Raw genomic sequence first — 10,851 nt, forward strand, 5'->3', positions numbered from 1 at the left:
AGGGGTGTGAGATGGCAGGCAACGGGTACAGCGCCAGGAATGCCAACGCTGCAGACCAAACAAGAACGTGGCCAACATTTAACGCCACCAATTTTTTTAACGCCCCTTACTTGGAAAGCCTGTACTGGGGGAATTCCAGTCGCAATGCAGCAGACACGTCCACTTCAAAATTTTGCAGCAATAAATGTAATAATAATGCATATATTTGTGGAGTCTAGGGTCAAGTTGTATTTTACAATTTTAAAAATGTGCAGAATTTCACAAATGACTTGATGTTAACCCGTAACGTTCCGAAAACCTTATTTGAATATTACCAGTTAGACTTACTTCAAACTCTTAATTTTAATACCATAAATGTAGTCAATAATTATTGTTAATTTTCCATTTTTCTGTATCTGCATTATCAATTAGTAATAAAGATGTTTAAAAAAACATGTATTCTTTTTTATACACAGTACAAGGCGGATGCAGAGATTCATATTTGTTGATACTATCAATACTGTACCATAAGCAAAATCAATACAATTCTATCATGATGTCGACATTTTGTCCCACTGATGAGCTACAGTCTTGCTGCAAGACTGAAGTGAGCTATAGGTGCGAAAGCCCGCGAGGATGATACATTGATTGTAAAAATATTGTTACGTTATTACATTGCTCATGTAGTGGTCTGTCCAAGGCTTCAGTTTGGAGTGCGCCATTGCATTCTCCTTTTTTTCTTGTTGTCAGAAAGCATTAACATGGTCCGCCCTGAGAATAGCTTCAAGTACTTTAGCCCAATCCTCTTTGCAGAGAACGCATGGCGTGCTTGCCTCGCGGTTTGGTTTTAGCAGCCACTGTGGTTTTCGTCTTCTGCGTCATGGTGCCTTCAAGATGTTGCATCAAGTTGAAACAAGGTGACCGTAAGCCACTTCCAACTTCAAGCAAATGGTTATTAGTAGTTTGGCTCGGTAGGGGTTTGGATTGTTGTCAACCACAGTGTTTATGTTTAAATTGACTTCAATAATTAAGTCATGATTAATTGAAAATTTTATATATGTTCTAAATGTACAAGTTTTCATACTCTTAACATAAAAGTGTGAAAAAAAGTTCAATAGAAATATGGCTGCATCTTTTAGTCATTGATACAATAATTTCATAATTCATAAAATTTTGTTCAAATTAAAAAGATGTAATGTACTGTTAAAACGAGTGATATTGATTTGTGTTGGGGTCATTTGTATGCCACTAGATGGCATAAGTAAGTAAGACGGCTCAGTGAATTTTTGTTTTCATATTAAGAGCCATCTAATCTTTAAGGTGTAAGACTCTTTAAAACTAAACATGCATTTTCTTCATCAGTTACATGATACTGGGAAGCATCGTAAATGGTTTTCTTCCAATACAGCGGTGTTTTGACTTAAGAGTTTAAATGGTTCCATGACCATTGACCACATTTGTAACTTAACACACTTTAATAAGAAAAATAGCACTCTGCAGTATTGTAGAATCAGCAATCGTGTTATCGACTCCCACCTCGCAGTAAACACATACAAACAACATGGAGAAAAACTTACAGATTTAAAAAAAACACACACACGTGTTGCTATCTGACAAAAAAGATGCGTTCAGTAAGCACAACGGTCTCCTGGGTTTACACACTACATGTCGTTGCATCAGCATTGTGAGAGTTCGGGCAGGCCTAGAACTCGACTGGATTGCTTTTGCCACCACAACCCAACTGTGCCATTTTGATGACCTGAACCAAGTAAAAGTGTGCTTGTGTGAAAGGACCCTTTTTTATGAGAGGGGGACAAAGTAGACTTTGTAATCTCGTATTGGCTTTCAAGAATGTGAGTTACAGTAGCTAGCAAGTGGTTATGACTACGGCTTGCAATTGATCGGTTCCACGTTTGGTTAACCCAGACCTGTATAGGTCCCACATTGACAAACAGAAAAAAAACAGCTAATTTGGTCCAAAAGGGAAGTAGCTTTGATTTTGAAGTTTCAAGACAGCAATAGTCTGCTTTTGACAGCATGTTAGGTCATCCAGACCACTGAGGACTCAACCACCCATCTGACCGCTGACACCAAGACTGGCAGCATGCCCCTCAGCCTTGCGCTATAGGCCTGACATAAGCTCCAGAGTATTTAGAGGTCTGTTTGTGTTATCGAGCCCCCCTCGGCGCCTCTCCGTGAATACACACTACCACTTTCACAGGCTCGGGGGTCTAACCGGGGCCCCGTGACCTGGCCCCCCCATGCCAACCAGCTCTAAACTCTCCCTTTCTCTCTCGCTGCCACCATTCTCTGCCAGGCCTGAAACCCCAAATTAGGAACTGCAGCACATGAGCAAAGCAGCGGGGTCTGGCCTCTGCAAGCATTCGGGTGCTGCTGGAGACACACTGGGAATGCCATGAGGAGTGTGTGTGCTGCAGAATGATGATAGCCACACTGAAGGCAATTTGTGTCACATCCCCTTGCAAGAAGAATTTATTAAATATGCTAGATTTTGGGTTAAAAAAACAAAAACAAACTAGCGACGAGTTGCTGTTTTGAGGTTCAGAGTTCAGCTTTGACATTCCTGAGTAGAGTTTGCATGCTCTTCCCGTGCTCGAGTGGGGGTTTCCCCCCATGACTGTTGCCTTAATAGAAGACTAATAATTAGGGCCCAACCGACTAATTGGTTGGCTGATATTGGTTTATTTAAAATGCCACCGACAAAAATAAATAAAAGTAGACTGTTTTTTAGTTTTGTTTTTTTAGATATGAACACACTACAACATAAGACAAAGACAGTGAGAATCACCCCCCACCACCTCCCAAAGAATAGGCAGAAAATCTGCAGATTTTTCTGTGTAAAATTACACAAACACAAAGTATTGTAAAACAGTCAAATGTTATGCCTGTACGTCGTAAGTGTTAAGGGACAAATTATGCAATTGCATTATTTTATTCATTCTATATATTTTAAACTCAATCGGCCCTTTAATCGGTTATCGGAATTTTATGGTGCTATATATCAGAATCGGCCTCAAAAATCCATTTTTTGTCTATGGATGCCTTGAGACTGACTGGCAACCAGTCCAGCATGCAACCCCTTCTTCTCCTTAGATGCTACCTTTACCATCAACAAAACCAGACTATTATGGAGAAAACCACAGAAACTACAAGGACACTGTGGCTTAAATGGTTAAAGCACCTGTGTACAGTAGTAAAAAATCTAAGCAGTGCCTTTCATTAATTTCCATCATGAGCTTAATAAAGTATAGCTCCTATTCAGAGAACCCTTTCTGGAATGTGGCCAGAACATGCAAACTCCACACAGGAGGGCCTGAGGCAGAATTTTAACCCAAGGCCTCATGCCCGTGAGGTAGAAGTGTCATCCACAAGTCTTCTGTGTTACCAGTTTTCCAATTATCAATAGTGTATAGCAGGGCTATTACAAATATAAGAAAAGCAAAATTACAAGGATGTGACATTAATTGTTTAAAACGCCTGCCGAGTAACCAGGAGAACCTTTTTGAAAGTTCAATATTGCATTATATCGTGTGTGTTTTTTAAGAATGTGTCTGGGGTACTTGCAGAAGATGCAAAACTCCAAACAGAAGGGCCTAAGATTTGAACCCGGAGCCTCTTGACTGAGGACAACCACCAGTACACAGTGCTGCCAGTTATCAAAATATTTATGGTGTGTGTGAAACTAGAGCCAACCAGGGGGGGATGGACATGGAAACTTCAGCGGCCAGAGGACTCGAACACAGAACCTCAGAACTGTGAAGCAGACGTGCTAATCACTTTTATCTACTATTCGCATAGCATAAGGGGGAGAAGGGGGGTCGAAGCAGAGTGTCAATACATGTAAACATACGTTGTCCTTGAATGATGTTAATTGTGCAAGTTATTAGTCCCGGATAGCCAGGAGCTAAAATCCTCCGTCCAAGAAGCTAAAAGAGCGAGAAATAGCTACAAATAAAAGTAAAAATAAACATTCCCCAATTTGCCTCTTAAAAGGGCGCTCATTTTGTTTTGATGTCAGAAAAGTGTGCTGCATTGGAAACATTCTTCCATGATTCGCGGGCTAGCTGACGTATTCGCCCTGGGAATTCCGCATTTTGGACGAGCGAAAAGCGTCGTATGGAGAGAAGCTAGAGTCGGAAGGGAGGAAACGTCCTACCGTCGAAGCTTTCAGTCGTCCTTTCTTGTTCTCGACGTCGGCGTCGTCGGCGGCGGCGGCGTTGGAGCCTGTGCAGCCATTTTGTAGTAAATGACCGACCGAAGCAGCTCCACACTTGAAACTGTGGGGGGGGGGGGAAGGAGGGGGCGGAGCTTGGCCTCGCACGTGACCTTCAATAACAAAACAAACTCCCTGGTCCCACTTGCCAAGGCTCCACCCCCACCACCCAGGCGTTGCCATGACAACTGCAGCCCCTTCATCACTCTCTTCTCCGGGGGGATGCGCGTGTAGCCGGCGTGTACTTGTGGACCCCCCCGCCCCCCCTTTTTTTTTACACTACCAGGAGAGGGAGAGCGCATGCGCGTGAGACGTGCAGAAGCAACTTGAGCTGGTGAGATAAACACTGGCGCGTGTCACCTGCGCAACATGAGATATGCACTGGGAGTTTTCACCAATAGAGGGCGCGATTTCTATGGAGATATTTGGGGTTGAGTGGGGGAAATGGCTGGTAATAAGACAAGGTTACTTGACAAAATTCAAAATTGGTTTTATCATTCTACATTCTTCTACTGAATTTCAAAAGGCTATTTTACTTTATTGTTTTTATTCTATTCGGACCTTATTCAACATGGAGGGAATTATGAACAGTTCCAAATACAGGCTTCTGTAGAAAAGTTAGGGGGAAAAAACGTCTATAACATCTGAAGTTTATTTGGGGTTAATCAGTCCCATTTAACATGAATGTAATTGGTTAATCTCCAATTCTAAGAGAGTGATTGATTTGCTCTGGGCAACAGTGGGTCATGTGGAAAAAGTTAAGAAATTATTGTGGACTTTTTAAATCACAAAAAAAACTGCCATTTTGAACAAGGGTGCATAGACTTTTAAAATCCACTGTATATAACATGAAATAAAGATTGAGAGATTTTTGTGGTTTCAGGGTTCTAATTATGTTTCAAGTGATTAAAAAATAAAACTCAGTAATTCAAGGATTCTATTTAAAAATAAATAGTATGTACACAAAAATAGAATAATAATTCTAAGATTTCTGTGTTTTGAATCCTCTTGCTGTATCTCAGAGACGCATTTTCCAACTATACTTATTACTTAAGGATATGCAATGATTTGACCGGAAAACACGAAAGACATTTCTCACAGATGAATGCAAATGCATGCAGGAACTTTTCCCCTTACTTCATGCCCCATTAATCACCCGACACCCGAGATTTATCTTTAGATACTGTAGGAAAGGGTTCGTGCACTGTACAGAAAAACATTGCTGAACAGTACAGTAACGCAATATCCCATGCTGGAACATCAGTATGAGTGACTCGTCTCATATGTTCTTCAAGGTCTGATCCATTTGGCTGATTTTGTTGTTGTTGTTGTTTGCTTTGACTTGCGAGCACAAACTTGAGATACTGTGTGGTGGCAGTGAACTCAACTCAACTCACTTCCCAATAGACTACACAAATGTGAACAATTCTTCCAAAAATAAGGCTTCAAACTTTTTATTGCCATTCCCAGTTGAAATGTACTGTCAAAATGTTTTTTTTTTTTTAAAGAATTACACTTTGTGTATTTAAAGCAACCACATAGCTTATCCTTTCAGGATTTTAGTGCTAACACTAAATAGCACCTGTGTTGCGGGGCTATAACACAAGCAAGGAATTAAAGACAAACTTTGCAACATCAAATGGAGACAGACAATGTAAAAGTAGTCACAGTCATATATTATTTATCCTCTGCAGAGAACAGCTAATAATAGTGGCATACTGATGCGCTGTCTTCATTTTGTGATTTCATGTATACAGACAGCTCAAGTATGACACTTGACTTATGCTTCTCAAAAAGTGGCCTCCATTCTAATAGACACAGTGATTCAAATAAATGTCCTTTTCTAGGCAATGGTCACATGAACTTAATCTGCTAACGTGAGACCGGACAATGACATGTCTTGCATCGGCCATTTTTACAGATAAAGGTCTTCTTCTCTTAAGTGGATGCCTTACTCAACTAAATGCCAGTTACTTTTTGCAGTTGAGTAAGTATCAAACACCGCTGTACACGATCAAAAGAAATGCCGTAACTCAAAGACAGAACGCTCCATACCTCTAATGTCTTGCTTTTACCTTTTCCTTTGGGAGTTTGTCTTTGATCCTGGCCTTCGAGCCTTCATGATTCATTGCCAAACGAATTACAGTACTTATTAATACATCAACCATACCCTGAGGCGGAATGAATGTATGACTTTAAAAAAAGGTTACACATGAGACTGAGAATATTGACTTGTAAGTGCGTTACGCACTATTTATAGCAGTGGAGCACTTAGAGTAAGCTAGTAAGTTAGCTAGCTACTTCCAGCCATAAAATATACATAAATAAATCATTTCAATGGCAATAATTTTCAACTTGTAAACATTTTGACCATCAAGCCAAACATAAAAACATTACAAAACATACATAAAAAGAACATCAACATGTTATTAGATAGCACATGGCTTCCTGTGAGAGGAGATGTATCTGGTAAAGCATCAAGTGGCGAGCACCCGCCAGAACAAGAAGAAGAAGAAGAAGAAGAAGAAAAAACCTTGAATGTGATTAAAAAGCAGAGCGATCCTCCTTGTGTTCCAGCAATTATCAGGCCATCTGTACATACAGTATGCGCCACGGCCATACGGAAGATAGTGTCGCCGACATCTGGATAATCACTGGGATCTCAGGATGGTGGCTAAACACAATTATTCTGCCTACAAGATGATAGAGTGTGAGCAGGGAAGTGAGAGGAGAGGAGGGGAGACACTAATCAGGCGGCGAGGCCATGCATCTCCAGCGAGACTGTTATAAATAACCTACCGCGTGAAATCTTGCAGTTTTATGCCGACTCCATATGGGGGAGCCTCTTGTAACTTGTGTTACCATTTAGCTACACCAGAAAAAGCTGACCCTGGCAAAAATTATATTCATGATTATCAGCAATTTGTTCTCCAGTTTTAACCTTCATAGCTACCAAATGATAAAATCCTCTGTGATGTACTTTAATAGTGAACACTCATTTGTAGTTGATGGGCATCATTTTTAAGGGGGAAGTCAACCGAAAAAAAATATTTACAAGAATATGTTGTATGCACCCTCACTAGTCTTGACACGGCATTCTCATTAACACTGCGTTTGTAGAATATGAATTAAGCAGCAAAATCCACCTGTTTTTATGCATCTCAGTCAGTGGCCATTTTGCCACTTTGTGTTAACTGATGTTGACAGGTGCTCAGGGCACAGGTAACTACCAATCACAGCTCAGCTTGCAAATGTCACATGAACAAACTAAGTAAACAGGTGAACCGTGATTGGTCGCTACCTGAGCCCTGAGCAACTGTGATGTAATTTTCAGTTGACAGCAAGTGGCAAAATGGCCACCCCCTGTGATGGATAAAAACAGGTGGATGTTGCTGCTTAATTCATATTCCACAAAAGCAATATTTATTAGAATACAATGTTTAGACTAGTGGGGCTGCAGAGAACGTATTATTGTAAAGAACAAATTTTGAGTGCACTGTCCCTTTAAGAAGGGGTAATGAAGTGCACTACTTGTTGTGACCAGCAGAGACTCCGTTGAGTCAGTCTCTAATCAAAACAAAACAACATGTCATCCATGGGAAGTTGACCTCCAAGTATGTCGATTTGCACCAATCAATTAGAGTTGAGGGGAATCAAGGAGCACCATAATTATGTTAATTAGCAATCTACTTCCTGGTTCATGAAAAACTATAGTTTTGTTGTGACATTAAACGGAGAGTATATTACACAAAATTTGGTGGAAATTGGGTGTATAATTTGTGTGTAACTAACAAATGGTGATTAAACAAAACATTTACATACTGAGAGCTGTTTCCAGTGTTTTTTGTGTGTGTTTATGTTAAATAGGTCAATAGAAAGTGTTGTGTACATTTAAATGACTAGCTAGCTAGCTAGCTAGCAGTGTACTGCGCAGTAAATCCATGGCAACAATTTTGGTTAGGCTGATCATTGTCACAATGGCAATAAGACTGTTACAATATATCATCTACAGCAACACATATATATACACACACACACACACACACACACACACACACACACACACACACACACACACACACACACACACACACACACACACACACACACACACACACACACACACACACACACGGTGGTCATTAAGTCAAGTGTCAGGTCCCAAACATGCCAAGCCGACCTCGCTGTCTCCCGCGTGGACATGTGCGACATTGACGAGCGAGCGCAATCAGTGTTTGGCCGAGACATTCAATTAGGAGCCCGCCGAGCTGACCCATCGGCCTGGGGGTGAAGTTCAAAGGTCGACATGCTGCTCTGTCATCCTATCCACTGTGTGTTTGGGGTGGGGAGGTCAATGAAGTGTCATTGCATACCAAGTGGGAGGATAAATATTTATGGTGAAATTTTAAGTGTTACAATTTTAACTGCTGGGTTAAAAGTAACCCAAATTGGGAGAAATAGCCAACCCAGTGCTGGGTTACCAGGCTATCAGTGTAGCAGGGGTCAAAAGTCGAATAGATGATCAACATTACTCTATTTTGATCTCTTAGATTAGTTAAGGGAACTTAGCATCGTAGTTAGTTGCCATGTATGAATCACTAGTGTATCTCCAAATGAATAATAGCGGTGTATCAAAGACCACACCAAATGATTGCTATTTCTCTTTCAACATTAACAACAACAAAAAAGCGACTGCCCAATTACTGACACACCAGCATGCGTCACTTGATGATTGCAGGCTAATCGAAAGAGTGCTAAGTGATGGCGCTTTGCGGCTAATCAGATGTGAGAAGCGTGGGTGAGCCTTTAGCCCGCTTTGAGAGGCACTCAAAGCTAATCAGATTTATAACGCACACAAACATAATTGTTTGCATTATAGATTCAAATGATGCTGGTGAAACAATCAAACTGGGCTTAATATCTACTTGAATGTATTCATTTGGACAAGCGCAGAAACGAACAGGTCCCTGGCCACTTGATTAGGGACACCTGTAAAGTCTACTGCACGGTTTCCTCACTGTAACACAAAATTGCAGAACTCCCTCTAGAGGTAGGTGAAAGAATCACAGCCAGTGTACAGTTCAGTTGGATAAATGTCCTAGGGGGGCAGAGATATCTATCCAGGACATAATGAGTCTTTTCTAGTGAGCAAATAGACATTCAGCCCAACAATTGCTCCCGCTCCATATTTGCCCGCCCGTCTTGATTACATGCGCAGAAACAGGTGAGCAGCGACGACAGAGACATTTTCTTATCATAAAAAAATGAGTATGCGTTCATAAATATCAGCGCTAAAGCGAGAGCATTAATCCTACAGGGCACACAAACATGTTTGGCGGATTAACACTATAATAACGTTGTTATTGTAGCACCCCCACTGTGCAGCATCCATGTGTCAGAGTGATGAATGCCTCCATCCTGTTAGTGACCTCCAAAGTGGCATCGGTGGAGAACGCCGCCTGGATGCCTCATTTGTCCGCTGGCTACGCTACGCGAGGAAAGTGCTCAGGCAGAACTGGCCTCGGTGGCGCTAATCACAAATGCAATCACACTGGCTGGGCTGCTGCAGGCTGGACTCGAGGAGATTCTGTTGTGAAAAACACACATTCAAGCAGATATAGACTCGTTGGAGTCAATGCTAATTGCTAAATGAAGCTAAGATTGACAAGGCTAGCGCATCAACACTGGAATTAAGTGTATGGGTCATCGAGTCCACTTTTCACAGACGTCGTATCTCATTTTGAAGAAAAAAATAGGAGGCAAATTAATAAGTGTCTACTCACAGAACTTACGTCACAAGTCAAAATGGCGGCCAATTCTGTGAAAGGAAGCTCTCCATTCATTGAAAAGCATCGGACTTTGGATCATTGTAATTTGATTTGTGAGGATGATTTTCATTTCAAAATGTGACGAAATGTCATTTGACTATTATAACAATCAACTTGGTTTGTATGCTAGTCACAGGCAAAAGCAATACAATGCGCCGTTTGTTTTCACCACATAAAGCGTTGCATTGGGGAAATATCAGAAATGCTCGCATTCAATGTATATTATTTAATATAGTATAAAATATTCAAAATATCAGAAACAAATTATCACGATAGAGGTCTGCACAATGAGTTTTCTCAATATTACATAAAAATTACATTACAGTAAACCATTAAAAAAAATCAATTTAACTTTGCTTCTAGGCAAAAAAAAATACTGTTTGTTGCTATACCTACAGTCCAGTGGTGTCAAAGTCCGGTCCTCGAGGGCCTGAGTCATGCATGTTTTAGAGGTTACCAATATTCAACACAACTGATTCATATTTAAGCTCATCAGCAAGCTTTGCAGAGCCTGATGATGATCCTGATCATTCAATCAGGTGTGTTTGAGTAGAGAGGACCTAACTCTGACATCTGTGCTATACACAATATAAAATATCAAAAGAAAACCAATTGTTAATTTGTTAGATTGCCATTTTTTTTATTTTATTTTTTAAATAAAATACTTGAATCAGACACCTGAGATTGACCTGCAAATAAATAAATAACATTTACTCCACCAAATTAAAAAGTTGCTCCCCAAATGAAGTCATTGATTCATTTTGACTTTTTGTTTTTTTAAATCAAGTAGTAATAATTACATTTAGACCA

The 10,851-nt window shown here is 40.5% G+C and overlaps 1 protein-coding gene across 3 annotated transcripts in view; it reads right to left on the minus strand.

Moving 5' to 3' along the window:
- tnrc6c1 (trinucleotide repeat containing adaptor 6C1) overlaps window positions 1-4,272 on the minus strand; it is a 39,947-nt gene extending 35,675 nt beyond the window's left edge. For 2 of the 3 annotated variants that reach the window (XM_086058101.1, XM_086058111.1), the window contains exon 1: window positions 4,157-4,272. The gene's annotated coding sequence lies outside the window, so the exon portion shown is untranslated. The remainder of the gene's footprint in view (window positions 1-4,156) is intronic. The other variant, XM_086058127.1, reaches the window with a different exon arrangement.
- Window positions 4,273-10,851: the final 6,579 nt, after the last annotated feature.

The sequence above is a fragment of the Leptonotus elevatus genome, chromosome 1 (assembly GCF_054856555.1).
Source record: "Leptonotus elevatus isolate MCC_2025b chromosome 1, RoL_Lele_1.0, whole genome shotgun sequence".
NCBI classification, from domain to species: domain Eukaryota; kingdom Metazoa; phylum Chordata; class Actinopteri; order Syngnathiformes; family Syngnathidae; genus Leptonotus; species Leptonotus elevatus.